Raw genomic sequence first — 12,762 nt, forward strand, 5'->3', positions numbered from 1 at the left:
GTGTGTGCGGGGTGCTCTATATTGTCTGGTGGGGCTGAACGTCCAGGCTCTGCAGAGGTCTCCACTGATCACAGAGGGTGGAAGGAGGCTCATTACTGCCAGTGAGTATGAAAAGCTTGGTCCCCTACTTGGATTTCTCAGATACCCCCATGGTTAGGACGCCCCTAACCTCATTCAATATAGCGTGGCCAGAGTGAAATCTAGGCTCCCCATCTAGGCCTTTGCTAGTGGAGATGGGCCATTGTTTTTTCTGCAGTTTTCCCTGGAATAGAGAGAGTATTGTCTTAAAATGTTCTGTCTTGCTAAGCTACCCCTTTCCTGGTCCTTTGGCTAGAGAGAGCAGGCTTTTCTTTGGGGGTCCCCACCACCCCACCTTCTGCACTCATTGGTGTTTCCAGCTTGTTGGCTCTTTAGCTCCAAGTTTGAAATTACAAGACAAAAAGAAAACCCAGGGATTTTCCCACCATGTTCCTTCTTGGGGCCAAGGTCCCTACCTGGTCTGCCTTCTCTCCCTCCTCCTTCAGAGCCTTTTATGTTAGGTTTTTATATAATGTCTAGGTTTGTATTCGTACTTAGCAGGAGGAATAGGGAAAAGTACATCTATTCCACTTTTCCAGAACTGTTGTCAATTTCTTATATACTTAACACTTACAATCTGTGTGAAGAAAAACAATGCATAAAATGTGTTATTAAAATGTTTATAGTCAAAAGGTGATATCTAATCTTGCCTCTTGGAAACAATCTCTGGTGATCATATAGAGTAGGGTTTTTTTTAGATGTAGATATAGATCTTTAAAAAACATAGTTGGAAGCAGATTAAGGTTCCTTTGGTCAAAGTACCAGAAATGAACTTGCGCTATGTAAAGAACCAGAAGGAGTTAGTAGAAGGATACTGGAGCAGCTCATAAAATCCATTTCTAAGCAAAACTCAGAGGAGTTGCCTCTCTCCCACCTCCCTTTGTCTCCTCTGCCTATTCCGTCGCATCTTATCGCCCTCTCCCAAGGTCACTTATTCTCCCAAGGTCACCAAAACCTCCATGTCACCAAGTCCAATGGCCACTTCTCTGCCCTCATGGTGTGGACCTTGCAGCAGTGGTCCCCTCTCCCTCCTCAAGACACTCTTGCTTTGATTTTCTGAGACATCATGCTCTCCTCTTACGTTATGAGCCGTACTTTCTCAGTGTCCTTTTGCTGATTCTTCATGTGCCACCTCTTAACACCGGATGCCTCTGGGCTGAGCCCTAGTGCCCCACTCTCTCTCCACACAGTGCATAGTCTCAGTGATCACTATATTCAGAGTAGCTCCCAAATTTAGAGCTGCCGCCCAGACCTCTCCACTGGGGTCAAAATGAGATGTAACTTGGCCAAATCAGGACTCCTATGTTCCCCTCTCACATGGTCCTCTTCCCAAATCCCCCCTCTGCCAACGTGACCCACCAATCTTCACTGAAGGAAAAGACAGACGGGACCAAATATCTGAAAACACTGCCCACCCACTTGAGTATCAAACGTTGATCAGCCATGATGCCAAGTCCTCTGGCCGCCTTCTAGAGAGATTTTGGCCTGAACTGGAGGCTAGATTTTCTTAATCCATTTCCATCTGGTTCAGACGTAATGTCAGTCCTTGACCCTGGCCTGTCAGCATTGGTTTTCAGTAGTTCTCCTCTACATGGGTATATTTGGTAAGGAGTTGGGAGAGACTGTTTCGGTGCCTGCTGTCCTGTCACGGTAAATAGCCCCGTGGCCTCCTTGAGAGTTCTAAATGGGATGAAATGTGCTAAATGGGACTCTTGAAATCAGTGTCTGTTTCATGAAAAGTTGTATAAATCACATCTGGCCAAGTATTAGGAGGAGTGTCTGATTTCAGTTCTGTCCACAAACATCGATAGTTTCTTTTCTTGTTAGAGAAGTTTTTCTTGCACTAATAAACCATATTCATGAATGACATAGAGAGGGGAGAGATGTATATAATTGGGCAAGAGCTTAAAGAGAGAAGGAGACTAAAGAAGGTGGATATGCCAGTGTCTGGGAGCAATTACCTGTTGCCGATTAACAGAGAGACAATGGGGTGCTAAATGGTTTTCACTCTGGGAGGGAAGGGAAGATGGTGGAGGGAAGGGGAGATGGTGGAGGGAAGAGATGATGGTGGAGGGAAGGGGAGATGGTGGAGGGAAGAGATGATGGTGGAGGGAAGGGGAGATGGTGGAGGGAAGGGGAGATGGTGGAGGGAAGGGGAGATGGTGGAGGGAAGAGATGATGGTGGAGGGAAGGGGAGATGGTGGAGGGAAGAGATGATGGTGGAGGGAAGGGGAGATGGTGGAGGGAAGGGGAGATGGTGGAGGGAAGAGATGATGGTGGAGGGAAGGGGAGATGGTGGAGGGAAGGGGAGATGGTGGAGGGAAGAGATGATGGTGGAGGGAAGGGGAGATGGTGGAGGGAAGGGGAGATGGTGGAGGGAAGGGGAGATGGTGGAGGGAAGAGATGATGGTGGAGGGAAGAGATGATGGTGGAGGGAAGGGGAGATGGTGGAGGGAAGGGGAGATGGTGGAGGGAAGGGGAGATGGTGGAGGGAAGAGAGAATGGTGGAGGGAAGGGGAGATGGTGGAGGCAAGGGGAGATGGTGGAGGGAAGGGGAGATGGTGGAGGGAAGAGATGATGGTGGAGGGAAGGGGAGATGGTGGAGGCAAGGGGAGATGGTGGAGGGAAGAGATGATGGTGGAGGGAAGGGGAGATGGTGGAGGGAAGGGGAGATGGTGGAGGGAAGAGATGATGGTGGAGGGAAGGGGAGATGGTGGAGGGAAGGGGAGATGGTGGAGGGAAGGGGAGATGGGTTGGATCAGTCTGTGCCCCATTTATTTTTTTCCCACTGGTAAAGCATCTGGAAGTCACAGTGCTCCATAAAATCTTTGCCCAAAACTATGAAGGATTCATGCCTGTCTTCCAAACTGAAGATGATTCTGCAGAAAACGAGCAGCAGATAATGAATGCAATTTGTCACAACCACAATCTTTTTCCACATTCAGGAAAACCAGAAAGCTGCCAACACATGTGTAATTGGCTTTTCTGGAGCTTTTACATCTCCATTCATTGTTTTTGGCCTTGTTGTTGTGAGCATTTGCTGGCAAACAAGATAGGCTCAGCGTTTGAAAGGTGGTTAAATAGTCTCCAGGGCCAGGTGCCCATGGTTTAGCCTAGAGGCCCATAGAACATCCTTGCTGCCTGGAGTTTATGCCTTAATCTCAGTCTCTTTTCGGTCATTTCAGTTTGCCCATCTCTAGCTCCCTTATGGGTTCCTTTAATGCGCATAGAGAAGCTAACTTGCCTAAGACATGCCAAGAAAGGACATACATCACTTACCAGCCAAGAACACTCTGTGCCTGTCTCCTCATTTTTAAGATGGGAATCTATCTACTTCTACAGATTCAATGAGCTAATTCATAGAAAACACCTAGAATGGTGCCCAGCACATAGTATGCTCTCGGGTAGCATTAGCTGCTGTGATTATAATTATTATATGTGAAGGCATCTTCACGCATCCTGTTTTCTTTTCAGTGCCCTTCCAGATATTTGCCTGGGTAGAAGGGAGTCAGAGAGACCTGGGTTCAAATTCTGCTTACGCTGCTTGGTTGTTGTGTGACCTTGGGAAAGTCATTAGCCACCAGGAGCTGCATGTCCTCATCCTTGGATGTTCAGAGTTTTGGGGGTTGTTCAGAATCAATGAGATCATGTGCTTCAAGCCCTAAGCACAGAATCTGGCGTAGAGTCAGTGCTGTGTACATGCTAGCATCTTTCTCCTTCCCTCGTCATCCCTCGTCTCAGTTCTCTTGGTCTTAACCACAGCGTTGTCTTCCTGGGCCCTTTCCTTGGTAAAGGAGCGCGTGAGCAAAGTTGGCAAGTAGGTAAAGGCTTGTCTGAGCTCCCTTCGCGGTTCCCACTGGGTGCCCACTTCTACGTCATCCTGCTCCCTGTGCCCCCATGCCATCTCCACCTACCTTTTCGTATTTCCCTCCTCTCCTGGCCCTGGCGTCCTTCCGCCGCCCACTGTCCACTGTCGCTGCCGCCATAGACTCATTTGTTAGCTAACTGTCCCTCCAGGAATCTTACATCTTGAAAAATAAGGTGGGACGGAGGCAGTGAGTCACTGGAACCTGAACCTGTGGGGAATGAATCACTGACAAGAACTCAGGCACTTTTGGTGCAAGGCGTCTTCCCTGGAAGCCTCCCATGCCGAGCTCACCCTTCCTCCAGGAAACCGTGGAGAGGGTTCCTGAGAACCTGGCGCAGGAAAGCGCGCGGGCTGTGGGAGTCAGGCCAGCTTTGGATGTGCCTCCAGCTCAGCCACAGGAATGCCACCGCAGGAACTGGGCAGATAAATACTGACTCTCCCTGTACCGCGGATTGTGAAAAACTGTGATTATGTTGTAGAGTAATTATGAAAATTAAACTAGATAATCAAGCGAAAGTGCCCAGTATAGCACCTGACATAGAGCAGCCCCTCCCTCCCTCCCTCCCTCCCTCCCTTCCTTCCTTCCTTCCTTCCTTCCTTCCTTCCTTCCTTCCTTCCTTCCTCCCTCCCTCCCTCCCTCCCTCCCTCCCTCCCTCCCTCCCTCCCTCCCTCCCTTCCTTCCTGTTGTCTAGGCTGAAACTTATAGATAATTGATATTCCTGTGTAATATCATAAATATGTTAATTCTTCTTTAACTCTCTTTAAATATTATAGTAAAATACACCTGACATAAAACTGATCATCTTAACCATTTTTAAGTGTACAGTTCAGTGTTGTTAAGTACTTTCACATTGTGCAACTGATCTCCAGAGCTCTTTTCATCTTGTAAAACGGAAACTGGTGCCCATTCACCAATAACACCCCACTTCCCTCTCACTGGGTGTGAGGTTATAGCTCATTGTGAGTTTTCTTTTTTACTCTTTCTTTCTTTTTTTAAATTGTTTTTTCTTATTTTTTTATAGTTGACACTATTACAAATGCCCCCCATTTCCTCCCCCTTTGCCCACCTCCACCCAGCTCCTGCCACCCCTCCCCTGCCTTCACCACTCCGTTGTCTGTGTCCGTGGGCTGTGTCTATATGTTCTTTGGCTACTCTCTTCACCGTTTATTCCATTTTCCCCACCTCCTTTCCCTCTGACCTCTATCAGTCTGTCCCATGCATCCAAGCCTCTAGTTCTATTTTGTTCATCAATTTGTTTTGTTCATTAGATTCCACATATAAATGAGGTCATATCTGACCGGCTTATTTCACTTAGCGTAATGCTCTCCAGGTCCGTTCCTACTGTCACAAAGGATAAGAGATGCTTCTTCCTTACAGCCACATAGTATTCCATTGTGTAAAGGTACCACAGCTGTTTGATCCACTCATCTACTGGTGGGCACTTGGGCTGTTTCCAGATCTTAGCTATTCTAAGTAACGCTGCTATGAACATAGGGGTGCATATATTCTTTCTGATTGGTGTTTCGGGAGTCTTAGGATGTATTCCCAGAAGTGGGCCCACTGGCCAACAGGCAGGCCCATTGAAGAAATTCCACATTGTTTTCCACAGTGGCTGCATTTTCACCAACTGTGTGCTAGGGTTCCCTTTTCTCACATCCTCACTAGCACTAGTTGTTTGTTGACTTGTTGGTGGTGGCCATTCTGGCAGGCGTGAGCTCATTGTGGTTTTGATTTGCAGTTCCCTAATGATCAGTGACACTGAGCATATTTTCATGTGCTTATTGGTCATTTGGATGTCTTCTTTGCAGGAATGGTCTATTCAAGTCCTTTGTCCATTTTTAACTTGGGTTGTTTGTTTCATTGTTGTTGAGTTTATAGAGGATCTTTGTCTATTCTGGGACTCACTGGTTATCAGATGTAGGATTTGCAAATATGTCTGCTGTAGGGTTTTTTTTTCTTTTCATTCTCTTGTTTCTTTTGATGGGCAGAGTTTTAAATGTTGATGTAGCCCCGTTTATCTTGTTTGTCTTCTGTTGCCTGTGCTTTTAGTGTCATGTCCAAGAAATACTTGAATTTCTTTGCACTTGGTCTCTGATCCATTCTGAATTAATTCTTTATGATATTGAGTCTCCCTAACAACAGGGTATGCATTTTCAGTGATTTGCCTGCTTTTATGTCCCTCAAAAGTTTTATTTCATTCAGATGTTGCATATTTGTGAAGTTTATTTTCTCTTCTTTTTGTTGCTATTATAATTGGGGTCTTCTAACATAATTTCTCTTTTGTTATGTGTAAAATTGAATAATATAAATTTTTATCTTAATTTGTGCCCAATCACCTTACCTAGTTATAGTTTTTGTTATAGTCAGTTTTTCGAGTAATTATTTTGGGTTTCTATAAACATGTCGAGGGTGAAAAACTGAATTATGCCAATTTTATGTCTGGCAAAGCTATCGTTTCTAGTGAGCCTCAGTAATGAGGTGACATATAGTCTTAGAAAGTACCTTGCCCACGCACTCTTCCTGAAGTTACTCGAAATACCCCAGCTGAGCAAGAAATGAATCACAATAAAGAACTTGTAAATAGGGGTAGCATGGCACAAAACAGGCAAACAAAACAGTGAGCAATGAAATAAATCAAACTTAAAGCCACTGTCCAAAACAAGCAGTGCTGTTATCATAGTTATTACATTTACTGTCAATGTCAAAAATAATTAAAGAATTGTGATGTAGTATTAAAATATTTACTAGAAACCAGACCTGTATTAAAAGAAAACATAATATTATAACATTAAGCCCTGGCCAGGTGGCTCAGTAGGTTGGAGCATCACCTCGTAGACCAAAAGATTGCAGGTTCGATTCCCGGTCAGGATGCGTGCAGGAGGCAATCGATGGATGTTTCTCAAGTCAATGTTTCTCTCTCTCTCTCTCTCTCTCTCTCTCTCTCTCTCTCTCTCTCTGTCTCTCCTTTCCTTTCTCTCTCAAATCAATAAAAACATATCTTTTGGTGAGGATTAAAAATATATATGTAATATTACAACATTAAGATTAAAAGAGTGGCTAAAATCACTGATTCAGATATACTTTTAAAAATTATTTAGGAATTCTAGATTCAGACCCTTGCTAATAAACCTGAAAATCTTGATTAAAATGAATGATATTGTCAAAAACCTAAATTCACAAAATCGACACGTGAGGAAGTGGAATGCCTAACTCCAGAAGACATTTGCTAAAGGGTTCCTAACAGAACTTAGCGGCGAGGCACTGAGGTCACTCACTGATCCCACGCGAGCAGGAGGTGCCACGCTCTCCTGGGCTCCAGGCTCAGTTTCTGGTATGGAGTTACCACTTTCTAATCTGAGCAAGTCCTTCCCTGCTCAGCGTCTCCGCTTCTTATCTGTGGAATGGGAGAGTTGCACGGGATGATCTCTCTGGTGCCCTCCTAATCTCACAGTCTCCTAGTAGGTGTATGTGCAGAATTTGTGAAATAGAAAACATTACTCTCCGAGCCTGACTATGCAACAGAATCATCCAGGGGGTGTTTCATTTCTTGGCCCAATCTCAAAGGCATCTAGAGTTGGGCAGCGGAATTGTATGTGTGAGGAAAGCACCCTGATAGTTAAGAGACAGCATTGTTGGATGCTTATTTCGTGCCAGGCACTATTCCAAACATTTTCCATCTAGTAATTCCTTCTGATCAACCTTGAGCTCTCGCGGACCCCAAAACACACCTGGCATGTTCTGTCCTCTTAGGTGGCACCAGATCAGTGATAGACACAAATGCAAACTGGGCATAACGCCTTATGGTAATATTTGGTCATAGGTGTCATCAGGATGTTCCAGAATATGTTCACTACTAACTTTTCATAGACTGTCTTCCAAATGAAAACACAACTTAACCATTCTCACGAAGAGCCCTCAGAAACCCTTCAAGAACCCCAGAGTCTCAACCCGTTTAGGAACATCGATGTAGAGGATTTTAAGGCAGCCAGCCCTGCACTGGCCTACCCACCTGTCGCTAGGAATTAAGGAGTATTTATGAAATAACAACTTCAAACAAGTTCACGAAGGGCAGCGAGGCATTGGACCACCAGCCAGAGAGATATAGAAAGGATATGTGAGGTTAGGTAACTAGATAAAGGGTCTTAGAGACATGCATGTCCCCCACCCAGCTTCCCCTAATGTTTACAGCTCACGTAATGTGGTGCAGTTATCAAAACCACGAACAACTGGTCCGACTGTACAATGCTACAGGCTTTATTTGGGTTTTAGCCATTTCCCCCTTAAAGTCCCCTTTCAGTTGCAGAATCCAGCCCAGGATCCCACATTACATTTAGCTTTCTCTGTCTCCTTAGGCTCCTCCAGTCTGTGACAGTTCCTCAGTCTTTCCTTAGCTTCTATGACCTTGACACTTGGGTGAATGCTGGTCAGTCAAATAGCAGTTCTTCCCATTTAGGTTGGGAATGATCTTTTCTCATTAGATTGCAGGGATGCATTTTGGGGATACATCCCAGGGAAGTGATGTCATGAGCCTCTCAGGGCAACATCAATACATGATGTTGATATGCCTTCTTATTGGCGATATTAACTTTGATCATGAGGTGTAGGTGATGCTGGGTTTCTCCACGCTAAAGTTAGTACTTTCCCCTTTATAATTGCTCAACTTCTTAGGGGAAATACTCTGAGATTAAGCAAATATTCTGTTTCCTCTCAAATTTTCACCCATTGATTTTATTATTTTTTGTTTTTAAAAATAGGATTCTCCCCTGGTTGGTTTGGCTTAGTGAATAGAGCGTCGGCCTGGGAACTGAAGGGTCCCAGGTTCAATTCCAGTCAAGGGCACACACCCGGGTTGCGGGGCTAGATCCCCATTAAGGGGCATGCAGGAGGCAGCCGATCAATGATTCTCATCATTGATGTTTCTATCTCTCTATTTCTATCTCTTTCTCTCTAAAAATATATTTTAAAAAATAGGGTTCTATTAATTTTAGAGAGAGAGGGAGGGCGGGGAGAGAAACATATATGTGTGAGAGAAACATCAGTTGGTTGCCTTCCATATGCACCCTGACTGGGGACTGAACCCTCAACCGGGGCATGTGCCCTGACTGGGAATCGAATTGGTGACCTCCCGGTGCACGGGATGGCACTCAACCAACTGAGCCGCCCCGGCCAGGATAACCCACTGATTTTAGCATCCATTGGTGGCTCTTGCCTGTAAAATGACTACTGTGGTGTTGGCCTAATGGTGATTTTGTATTTCTCTCATTCCGCTCTCATTTATTAATTGGAATTCTTTTGTAAATGAGACATGTTTCTTCTCCTCCATTTATTATTACTTTTACAAAATAGATTTTTATTAATTACAGAGAGGAATGGAGAGAGAGAGAGATAGCAACATCAATGATAAGAATCATTGATTGGCTGCCTCCTGCACGCCCCTTACGGGGGCTTGAGCCCATAACCCCGGCATGTGCCCTTGACCGGAATCAAACCTGGGACCCTTCTGCAGGCCGGCACTCTATCCCCCAAGAAAAGATGCCCTCTTCCCTGCCCCCTGGGGGGCTGCCTAGGAAGATGGGCCCAGACCAACCCCTACCCTCTGACCAGTCCTGCACAGTAGGGAAGACAACCCCTGTTTTGCCTCAAGGGGTCATGTCAACAAGACCCTGTCCTGTTCAGGATCCCCAGTAAAGACTCATCCTTACTGGCTCAGAAGAGGAACTGGAGGTAGGGGCAAACCCCATTGTTGACTGTTTCGACACTCCCCCACCGCGGATGTGGGGGCATTCCCATTCCCGGCAGCCACTGAATTTCACAACAGCTCCTTCTGCCGGGTGGAGGGGGTGCTGGGAGCGGGGTGCCAGGAAGCCAAGCCTTTGAAAAAAGGCATCATCCCTGGGGAGACTGGATGCCACCTTCTCCCCCTTCATCTCCACCCCAGAGCCACTGGGTTCTGCTGACGAGTCATAAGAAACGGCTGATGACTGACTCATCAAACGGAAATGAGCATGCCAGAGAACCAGGCAGAGCCTGGTGAACCCCCAGGGCAGCTCGCCGAGGACCCCAGCTGGGCCCCCAGCGACTTGGGCAGGCCCTGCTTCTTAGAAGAGCTTGGGGACAAGCTCTCGACGGCCTGGGTGCCAGGGAGGTGGGCACACCAGGAACTCTGCCCAGTGCCCATCTGTGCAGAAGCCCTGATTGCCTCCCGTGAGCAGCCAGGGACACCAAGGCCAGGAGATAGGAAAGTGCCAGGGCCTGGAGAAGGAAAGACACGGGCCTGCAGGCCCTGGGGGTGTGGGGGGAGCAGCCTGCAGCCTCCTGAAGAGCAGTGTATTCTGACCCCCAGGGATGGGCTGCGGCAGAGGGGCGTGGGCTGAGGCTGATCATTTGCATCTTGTGTTTGCATCAGTTACAATGGGGCACAGCAGAGCAGGTGACTCATTCCTGCCTTGCCACACAACGGACTCATCCATCGCAGGGGCGGGGCGGAGGGGTCTCACCCGGTTCCCACGGGGAAGCCCGTGCTCCAGGCGGGGGGGGGGGGGGGGGGGGCACCATGGTCATCGCCCAGTTCAGCCGGGAATGCTGCTCCCGTGAGCCTAGGGCGGCAGCTGTGCAGACAGACATGGTGGCCTCAGGGCTCCCAGCAACTGGGCGTTGGGGCCACTAAAAGCAGGATCATGCTGTAGCTGACTGAGTCTTCACTGTAGGGTGGAAGTGTGAATTGGTTTTTGTTCTCTTCTAGTAACTGCATCTGATGGTGCTGAGGCGCAGCCTGTGCTAGTGTCAGAGCCACGCCCTGGGCCCTCGTCCTGGCTCTGCCACCACCTCGCTGTGTGACCTCAGGCCAGTTGTTTAGCTTCTCTGTGCCACAGGTTTCCCCCCACTCCCCACCAAGGTGGTCTAACCTTCAGGCCTCTACTGCTAAGCTCCCCTCACCTGCTGGGGGCCCTCCAGAGTGAAGTGTCAACAGAACCAGCTTTTGTTCCTGGTGTCCCTGACTCCCACTCCCACCCCCAACTCCCCCCTCCCCCCCCGCCCAAGGCACACACACTGGCACATGGAGGCTTGCCCATCCAGGTGAAGGAGGGGCCCAGCAGCTTGCAAACTGCCTCCTGGTTCAGGGGTGGACTCCCTGCCTGGAATAGCGTGAGCGTCAGCAGACAAGGCCCGAAGGTGACTGTGAGAGTTGCCCCGGGAGGGCCCACCAGCATCTGCAGGCCTGGAGGTGCCACTCATGGAAGCCCCCCGAGGTCCCCGTCCTGGGTACCTGGTGAGCGGTTTGTGGAACTCTGCCTGCCACCTCGGCAGTGGGCAGGTGTGGGACCTGGAAGGCTGGTCTGTGCTCCGGGCGCTCAGTCCGTGGCGGGCCCAGACCTTGCCACACGCTGGCTCCTCTTTCCGGAACATCTGCCTCCCCCCGAACTTTTCTCCGGATTTCCTCCTTCATCTTTCTTTTTTTAACATAGGTTTTTATTGATTTCAGAGAGGAAAGGAGAGGGAGAGAGAGAGAAACATCAATGATGAGAGAGAATCATTGATTGGCTGCCTCCTGCATGCCCCCTAGTGAGTATCGAGCCCACAATCTGAATCGAACCCGGGACCCTTCCGTCCGTGGGCTCTATCCACTGAGCCAAACTGTTCAGAGCTGTTAAATTGTTTGCTAATGTCTGTCTCCTACCAAGGAGATGGCCTGTGTCCCTCGGTGCTGTGGCCGTACCGCCTGCCACACATAGGTGGTCATGAATTACACAGACCGCGGCACCGTCCCAGGTCTCACGGAGGTGACGTGATGCCGGACAGCTCACAGGGGCTAGGTTTCCCTGGACGCTTGGTTCCTCCCCGGCCAGGGAGCAGGGGGCTGTGCCTCCCGGGGCCCCGTGAGCTGACTGCCGGGCATGCAGCTGAGCAGCCGCGGATTCCGGAGCTCTTTGCATGCTGTTTGCATGGCTCAGCTCTGGGCGCTTCTGCTTGTGGTTTCCTGGTCTGTCCCCAGTTCCATGGAGCTGGACCGCGGTCTCCTCGGCCTCCCTCCCTGGCCTGGCCTGCTCGGTGGGCAGTGGAGTCTACCCGGCGGGTGAACGCAGTGGAATTCCTGAGGGAAAGAGTGGTGGCAAGACTGGGGCACCATAGCTTTCGTGTCCTGAAAGCTTACCCAGCACTGTGACGTTTAATCTTCCCAACAGCCCTGTGGGGTCAGTGCTCTCATTATCCCATTTCACAGATAAGTAAACTGAGGTTTGGAAAAGGGGAAAGTGTGTCCAGAATTGCATGGCTAACCAATAGCAGAGTCCAGATCTGAGTCCAAGTCTGTTGACCCAGGGGCCAGGCTTATTCACCTGCTCACCTACCTGTTGTGGCTCCCAAGGGACCTGGAAGCCTCACACATCACTGAGAGGCGGGCTGGCCCTTCTGGCGGCTCCTAGAATGCGGCCCTTCCCACAGTTCCCCAGCGGGTGCTGAGACCCCCTCTTAGATCCCTTCCTTGTGGCCCTCCAGCCTGAGCTGGACAAGGGAGGGGGCAGGGCATGCGGAGTCTGTGTGTAGCTGGCAGCACTGCAATGCTTCAGAGAGCAAAGAAACATGGCCAACGTAGAGGCGAGGGCAGACGAGGAACGGTGCCTGGGCCCGGGCACCCTAGCAGGGAGTGTGGTGGGGGGCACGTGGGGCAGCCCCCACCAGGCCTCGGCGTTGGAGCCCCCGGTGCCCTGAGAGGGATCTCCGTGCTCTTCCCTGGGGCTGGGGGTTGCAGGCCTGGAAATTCAGAAAAATCCCCAAGCCATTCTGCTTGTTCCTGGAGGTCCTGCTGCCCAGCCCA

General features: G+C 49.1%; 1 protein-coding gene across 4 annotated transcripts in view; it reads left to right on the plus strand.

Moving 5' to 3' along the window:
* Window positions 1-12,762, plus strand: part of PIK3R5 (phosphoinositide-3-kinase regulatory subunit 5) — a 72,760-nt gene that overhangs the window by 33,284 nt on the left and 26,714 nt on the right. The window lies entirely within an intron of this gene.

This window comes from Myotis daubentonii, chromosome 16 (genome assembly GCF_963259705.1).
Source record: "Myotis daubentonii chromosome 16, mMyoDau2.1, whole genome shotgun sequence".
NCBI classification, from domain to species: Eukaryota; Metazoa; Chordata; class Mammalia; order Chiroptera; family Vespertilionidae; genus Myotis; species Myotis daubentonii.